Here is a 7,182-nt window from a genome sequence, read left to right as displayed (position 1 = left end):
TCTACAAGGGTAGCTTTGGCTAGGAAAGAGCCACGGGGGAGGCAGGAATTTGTCCCATAAACCAATGGCTGATCAGCTGTGCCTGTCTGCTGCTCACTGTACAGCTTCCAGAAAAGACTGAAGGAAGGTCCCATGGGTCATTTGAATGAAGATTTTAGTCTTGAAGTGTTTTGGTTATTCTGATCATACTCGATTTCTGTTTGCTTTTATTTTTGAAGTAGGGTCTCATTCTGCAGTCCAGCCTGGTGTCTATGTACCTCGTGGATCACCTGGGGTTACTGTAGTCCAGCCTGGTGTCTATGTACCTCATGGATCACCTGGGGTTACTGGAGTGTTCCATAAAACCTGTCTTGCTCACGTTGGATTTATAGTCGCCATTAGTTTTAATTTTATTTTTATTTTTTGTGACTTTGGGGATCAAGTACAGAGCTTACATGTACTAGGTAAGCACTCCACCAACAAACTACATTACTAGACTCTACAGATTTCTAATTTTGAAAGAGAGAGAGAGAGAGAGAGAGAGAGAGAGAGAGAGAGAGAGAGAGAGAGAGAGAGAGACAGACTCCCCAAAGTATGGCTCTAATGTTCATACATCTGATAACAGATAGGTAAAAAATATTCCAAATTTTGTGTAAGCCTAACTGTTCATCAAGGAAGTAAGAAGTTTATTCTTTTTTTAAAAAAACATGGGAGAAATTTGCTTAGCTTTGTGGCACAGGTCTGTAATATCAGCTACTTGGGAGACTGAGGCAGGAAGATTGCAAGCTCATGATAGCTTGAGCAACTTAGTAATAACTTGTCTAAAAATGCAAGATTTAAAAAATTCAGATAATTGCTCAGTGGTAGAATGCTTGCCTAGCATGCGCAAGACCCCAGGTTCAACCCCTAATACCACCCAAACAAGAATAGAAATTTACCTGTAATTTGCTTAACAATGGCCTCAAATACTGTAATGGAGGCTGATACACAAAAACCACATAGCATTTAATGTACTACAAAACCATTTTTGAAGAAGTGAGGCGTAAGTGAAGAGGTAATTACTAAACACGGTCCTTCAATAATAGGAGAGCATTAGGTAGGGACCAAGCAATTTCATAGTAGCCCATAACTGAAGAGATTCACAGAGGGAACAAATATAACCTGCCACTCTAACACAGCACACATGTTTGACTACAGGACATGAGCAGTGCCACCAGATTTTCAGCCAATAGAGAGCATGCATTTGAAAAAGTGCCCTGTGCTTGGCAAAGTCCTAAGGCTATGTTAAACAGTGAAAGACATTTTCTGTTGTCTATTCTGCTGCTCAAGAATTCAAGGAGGTGAACAGGTATACTGTCCATCACAGTAGTACCCAAAAATGGATGCTTTGAGAAGCCATTGACCTGGTAACTCAATGTCATCAAAAGTACCCACTATAGCAATTGAGTCTCATAGCTATCAATCAAGGTGACAGGGAGCATAGGTCAAGCCTTTTTTAAAAAAATTATATTATTTAGTTTAGTGTGTGCATATAACCACCTACCCCACAATTTTCTTTCATGTGGACGTCTAAAGACAATCCACAGGAGTTGGTTCTTTTCCTCTACATGTGAGTTCTGAGGATTAAACTCAGGACATCAAACTTGGAAGCACGTGCCTTTCTCTATGATAACTCTAACTGTGTCAAGTTGTCTCACAAAACCAGCCAGTACACCCCAAGCTCACCCAAAGCAGTGCTAGACCCTATGTAACATTGTAACTCCAAGCACACCCAAAGCAGTGCTAGACCCTATGTAACATTGTAACTCCAGAAACCAGTATAGTGTTTGATACTTAGTTGAAGCCTAGCAAATGTTTGGTCAATGAAGGAATGAAAAACTTAGTGCACAGGCTGAAGCTTTCTTTGGGTTAACATCTCGTCTTTGCTTTTCTCAGACTATTGCATGTTCAGCCCCCTCATTTCTAGACCATTTCAAACTAAATCCAATATATTAATGATCTCAGGTTCACCTTCTTAAGTGGAGGTCACCACCTCTGCTCAGGGTTCTGTTGGTCCCAAAGCTGATGAAGGAAGAGTCCTAGAGACCATGTTGAGTCCTGAACTCTGGAATCTTGTGCCCCTGTGAATGATCTTATGCATGCAGTGTCCTGAGGTCTGAGCTCTGCTCTATTCTATCATTCTAGCATTTAGGATTTTGCTTGTCATGTGTCCCCAGCAAGGACTGCATAGTCAGGCAAGGACTGTCCTACAGGAAGAAGGCTCAGTGACAACCATCTTCCATCCACTGGCTCTTTCTCCTCTGCTTTTCTGCTTCCAATCCAAGTTAATTATTATTTGGCAGTCTAGAAAGTTCTGACAGTTTGGAAAATGCAATGCATTGCACTTCACTAAGTAGGAAGGCCTCCTTGAAGGAAGGAAACTGTAGAAAGCAAATTGTTTTTGAATGGCTAGAAGTTTTTGGTGTTACTGCTAGCATTTCATATACTATACTGCTCTTATTTTCTTAAAGAAATATTGATTAACCGATTATTCATCAATACACAGTCTTTTGGTGCAGCCCTGACTGGTCTGGAATTCACTGTGTAGCCCAACTCATAGCCAACTGTGTAGCCCACTGTGTTAGCTTTGAACTCATAACTCTTCTGCCTCAGCCTACCAAGTTTGGTCAGGAATGTGAAATCCAAAGGAAATTCCAGTATCAACAAGTTCTAGGGTTACAGAGGTAGACACAACCAAACTAAGCCTTTTTTTTTTTTAACAGACTTCATTTATTTTTGTCATATAAAAACCCTTATGTGGTAGCCACAGCTGGAGCCTGGGTCCTCTGAACAGAGACTCGGGTGTGGGTTTTCACAAGATGATCAGTGAATCCCTGGTAAGGAGACTTGGTGAACACAGTCTCTTTCCAGAGGTCGGGGGTCAGGTAGCTGTAGGTCTTGGAGATGACATCAAAGGTGGCCTTGGCAAAATTGCCCAGGGTGGCAGTGCAGCCTCTGGCTGAAGTGTAGCAGTCATCTATACCGGCCATCTTCAGGAGCTTCTTGGGTACAGGAGCAGTGCCTCTGGGGGCAGGGATGAGATGCACCAGCACAGACCCACAGCAGCCTGTCACCTTGCATGGAACAGTGTGGGGCTTGCCAATCTTGTTCCCCCAGTAGTCTCTCCACACAGGCACAATGGAAAGCTTGGCCAAGATGATGGCCCCTCAGATGGCAGTGGCAACCTCCTTGGAGCCACTTAACACCAAGACCAACATGACCATTGTAGTCTCCAATAGCGACGAATGCCTTGAACCTGGTCCGCTGGCCAGCCCGAGTCTGCTTCTGCACTGGCATGATTTTCAGAACCTCGTCCTTTAGGGATGCACCCAGGAAAAAGTCAATGATCTCAGACTCCTTAATGGGCAGGGAGAACAGGTAGATCTCCTCCAAAGACTTGATCTTCATGTCCTTAACCAGGCGGCCCAGCTTGGTGACGGGTATCCACTCCTTGTCTTCAGCTTTACCTCCGCCAGCCCCGCGGCCTCGACCACGGCCATGGCCTCGACAACGACCGCGGTCCCTAAGACCGCTGCTGAATCATCCATGGAAACTGCCGCTGCCTCCTAATCCTGGGCCCCCGGGTCCTCCAGGCCCTCCCGCTGCTCCGGCGTCATCCGCCATTTGGTGTTTTCCCGGAGAAGAAGAAGCCAAACTATATAGTTTGGTTTTATATTTTTAAGTTTGTGTGTGTGTGTGTGTGTGTGTGTGGTGTATGTTTTCATGTGTAGGGGTGTGTCATACACACATGTGAAGGTATTGAAATGCATTATCTTACTCATTTAATGAATATTATATTAGGATTTTGAGCATGCTAAGCAAGTACTCTACCAGTAGCCACATGCTCAGTTTTAAATATCCTTTTTTTTTTGCATTTTGAAAAGTACCTAAATATAATAATACATGTATATAAGGAAGCTCAAAAGAGAATACATTTATCATTATTTGTAGTTCATGCTTTTTTAATTGATACAGTGTTGTAAAAAATTTCAAGCTTGCAGTGGAGAGGACAAGAATCATATAGAAGCCTTACTTGAGTGAGCAATAATGACTTTTTTCTGATTGTCTGTAGTCAAAAAAGCTGTAAACAGGAGCACATGCTTTTCAGATTTTAATTGGTAAGAGAGTCAGGGCTGGCTTAGATTCATCTTCATGCAGGCCATTGGCACCAGATATTGTGAGAGTCTGCCCAAAGAAATGTGAGTGTAGAAGTGGCACTCTGCCAGCAATTTGTTTAGCATGTTTACACACTTGTTTTGAGATGAAGCCTAGGTTAGCATCAAACTTACAATATGTAACTTATCGCATAGTTGAAGATAACGCCGAGTCCTGAGTTTTCTGCCTTAGGAGATTGCATGCATATGCCACCATGCTTACATAGCATTCTTTCCTGAAGCCACACTGACTATGGAAAACCTAACAAGCTAACTGTTTGCCTCTTCATGCTATCTGTGGGAATCATTACTGGGAGGAGTTAAACCTCTCACAGCAGTGTCCTGTCACTTCAGCCTGAAAGAAGGGAATCCATTTGGCTTCCTCATTCTTGAGCTCTGGACACACAGTGTTGGCTATAAGCACTTTGCCCCAGCTGAGTACTAAGTGCATCATTAGGAGCTGCACATGCTTGTGGGGAAAGGCATACTTCAATAAGTGCAGTGAAATCTCAGTGAATTGTGCCAAAGCAATTTAGGCCTTTTATTGTACTTCACTATTGGAGAATTTCACTACAAGCAACTCCTCTAAGGAGGAGTGCTACAGCGAGCTCACTCCATGGAAAACACTTTACGTAGCTCTGGACTCTCAAAGCGTTAGTCTTCTTTCTTTTAGTTTATCAGGGATTCTTCATTGGTGTTACAATTCTATAAGATAGGAAATCAGAAATGCTAAACTAATATGTGAAATATGTCCTTCTTGCAGGAGGTGTGATGTAAATAAAAAGAAAGCCTGAGAATGCTTTCCCCCTCCACTTTAATGCTTTTGATTTTCTATAATTTATTTTATGTGGGTGCTGTAATAAATACCCTATGCAAATTTTACTGTGTGGTGTCCACACCATCAGTCCTGGGATGACTGGGTAGGTCAATTCATTGTTAATTTATATGTTTATACCTACCTCTGACTTTTTAGGTTCTTGAAGAGGGTCAGATAATCCCAGAAACATTTTTATTACTCTGGTTTATGGAGAAGGCAACAGGTATGGCTACAAATTGGAGATGTTTCTCCACAGAAAAGAACAGAAGCACTAATGATGGAATCAGAGTCTGAGGTGAATAAGAAAGGTTCAGGTAATGGGAAGTGAGGAAAGAGCTCAAGGATTTCAGAGCAAGAGAGAAGAGGTCTGGACTAGAGTGAGGGATTGGACAACTATGTGGCTTTCCTTGTTCAGCCTCCAGTAAAGCCAGTTGCTGCCCGGTACTTCCCAAGTGTCTCTCGTTGTTCCATGTGTCTTCGTGAGGCTTGCTTTAAGCTTCCTTGGGAATAGAAAAGACAGATACGCCTTATAGAGTCTGGGCTAAAATACGAGTGAAGTACCCAGAGACAGAATGAGGTTGGCTGGGTGGTTTGCTGAGGTTGTAAAGAATATTTTTGATCATGGCTGTCATTTAGACTTTTCTCTACATACTGATAATAAAAAGTGTGTGTGTGTGTGTGTGTGTGTGTGTGTGTGTGTGTGTGTGTGTGTGTGTATGTGCATGAGAAGAAGCCAGAGGGGATGGCATGAGTCCTGTTCTGGACTTTCAGCCTCTTTGCTTTATCCTATTGAGGCAAAATCTCTCACTGACCCCAAGGTCCTGTTCTGTGGCTAAACTGGTTATCCAACAAGCTCCAGGGATCCCCTGGTCTCTGCTGTCCTCAGTGTTGAAGTTCCAGGTACACAGGGCTATGCCTTACTTTTACATAGATGCTGGAGAGCCAAACTCAAGTCCTCATGCTTGCACAGAAAGCACTCTTACTCCCAGAACCATCTCCTCATTCCCTAAAATGGACTGATTTTTTTTTCTCCATCTTAACACTAAAGATCAAATCTAGAACCTCTCATGTGTTAGGTATCTTCAACCCATTAGATTGATTCTTATTTATTTTTAAGTTTTTATTTTATTTATTATTGTTGTGTGTAAGTAGAGCATATATATGTGTGTGGAAGTCAGAGGACAACCTTACGGAATCACTTCTCTCCTTCTACCTTTAGGTGGGTTCTAGGGATCAAATGTGAGTTGTCATGTTTGTGTAGCAAACATTTTATCTCACCAGTCCTGTTTGTTTTTATTGTAGTAATAAATTTTTTCTTCATATGCTCCTTGAATGAAGAGGAACTGACTCTGACACTCTTACTTTTGTTCTGTCACTTAAAAATTATCAAAGAGCTTTAATTTAAAACAAAGTGACTGGGGAATAGTTAAGCAGTACAGTGTTTAGCTAGCATCACACACACAAACACACACAAAATGTTGTAGCTGCTTAAATCAGAGGCTTGCCAATTTCCCAGATTAGAAGGCAATGCAGGTACCTAAATGACCAAGGTACTTCCAAATCCCTTGTGACTACAGACTTCACCTGTAGCAGTTCTATTTATATCAATAAATTTGGACTTCAAACCTTGTGCATGCCAAGTAAGCTCCATACCGTTGAGCTTCTTCCTCAGGCTTCTTTATACTTTGCACTTTGAGACAGGTTATCAATAAGTTGCTGAGGGAGGCCTTGAACTCACAGCTCAGGCAGACCTTGAGTAACTACTCTTGCCTCAGCCTCTTGAGTAGCTAGGATTACAGGTCCACTGAGAATAGTTTTTCAGCAGTTGTCTGGTAGATGCAAGTCGTCAGTACTACAGCTGAGTAAGTGTAAAGAGGTTAGAATAATAAGGTTTTGTTTGGGGATTTTGTTCTTTCTTCCTCCTCTCCTTTCCCTTTGCCTTATTTCATGACTGTCGTCTTGCTGTCTTTTCTCTCCACACCTAGAACAGCCAGCAAAGAGTCTGGGTTTGGTATCATGGGCCTTCAGCTAGTGGCATCATCCTGGCATCACAGTCAGTCAGATTCAACTTTAACTAGAAAAGAGGTAAGGAAAAAATGAAAGTAAGCCCATAAAAGTGATATTAGTCACTTGTTTCTAGGCATCTGTCACCCTCCCTTTCACAGTGTCTGTGCCTGGGGAATATTAACAGGA

General features: G+C 42.2%; 1 pseudogene across 1 annotated transcript; it reads right to left on the bottom strand.

Moving 5' to 3' along the window:
- Positions 1-2,771: 2,771 nt before the first annotated feature.
- On the bottom strand, positions 2,772-3,642 carry LOC116079821 (annotated as a pseudogene). The gene has a single exon (XR_004114161.1). The product of XR_004114161.1 is annotated as a 40S ribosomal protein S2 pseudogene (transcript).
- Between the last annotated feature and the right edge of the window lie 3,540 nt (positions 3,643-7,182).

This window comes from Mastomys coucha, unplaced genomic scaffold (genome assembly GCF_008632895.1).
Source record: "Mastomys coucha isolate ucsf_1 unplaced genomic scaffold, UCSF_Mcou_1 pScaffold6, whole genome shotgun sequence".
NCBI lineage: Eukaryota > Metazoa > Chordata > Mammalia > Rodentia > Muridae > Mastomys > Mastomys coucha.
Note: the sequence above shows the minus strand (reverse complement) of the source record. Positions and strands in the feature narration are given on the sequence as shown.